General features: G+C 37.6%; 1 pseudogene; it reads right to left on the bottom strand.

Annotated features, from left to right (window-relative positions):
- Window positions 1-609: 609 nt before the first annotated feature.
- LOC138848024 (U6 spliceosomal RNA) lies at window positions 610-677 on the bottom strand (annotated as a pseudogene).
- Window positions 678-1,060: the final 383 nt, after the last annotated feature.

Raw genomic sequence — 1,060 nt, 5'->3', positions numbered from 1 at the left:
CTTTCACAAGTGGTGCAGAGGAACTTGATTATCCATATGTAGAAGCCTGAAAAGAGACTCCAACATCTCTTACACTATGTGAAAGTGAACTCACAGTGAATTAAAATGTAATCATAAGACCCAAACCCAAGTACACATAGGGAAACTCTAAATATTGTCAACACACAATAGCTTTTGGGTAAGATTCCAATAGCAATAGTCACAAAAATAAAAACAGAGACATTTGAGTATATCCAACTAAGATACTTCTTCACAACAAAGTAAACATCAGAGTGTAGATACAATGAACAGATGGCAGGAAAAATTAAAACTCTGAATGTTTACAGATTTCCAGAACATTTACATGAATTGGAAAAACTCCAAAAAATACAGTGAAGAAACAGGCAAGGATCTGAATAGACATTTCTCAGAAGAAATGTACATGGTCAAAACATGTGAATATGCCCGATGTCACTAGCCATTATGTAAATATAAATCAGAACACCATATCAGTCTCCAACACCTGTGGGAGAATACAACACTCAGGTGTTTGTGTGTGCAGCAAGTGGGTTTAGAGGACCCTGTTCACCTCTGGAGAGCAGAGCCTACAGGGAGGTAAAGAAACCTTACTGCGCAGGGGCATGCTAATCTTCTCTGTATCATTCCAATTTTAGTATATGTGCTGCCAAAGCGAGCACATGTGCTGCCGAAGCGAGAAAGAGATGAAAAGAATTTATCTCAGCTAGCCACTAATATTCAAGAAACAAGGTCTTCAGGAAAGCCAACTCAACTGACATTTTCATGTCATTGTTAAATAAAGGAAAAATTATCTAGGTTCAGCAATACGTAGTTTATAAGAGAAAGACTACAGAGTAATTTCCTTGGCATAGAAATAACTTTGTTTGTTTTTTTTTTTTTTTTTTTTTTTTTTTTTTTTTTTTTTTTTTTTATCCATGAGGGCTTGCTATCACCACCACACACCCACATCCCATATACAAATGCCTGGCTTGAGTGGTAGCTTCTCTGCTTTGAGGCAAGTTTCTGCTAGTGTGCACCCTGGGAGGAGACGGAGGATGGCAGA

This window comes from Oryctolagus cuniculus, unplaced genomic scaffold, assembly GCF_964237555.1.
Source record: "Oryctolagus cuniculus unplaced genomic scaffold, mOryCun1.1 SCAFFOLD_56, whole genome shotgun sequence".
NCBI lineage: Eukaryota > Metazoa > Chordata > Mammalia > Lagomorpha > Leporidae > Oryctolagus > Oryctolagus cuniculus.
Note: the sequence above shows the minus strand (reverse complement) of the source record. Positions and strands in the feature narration are given on the sequence as shown.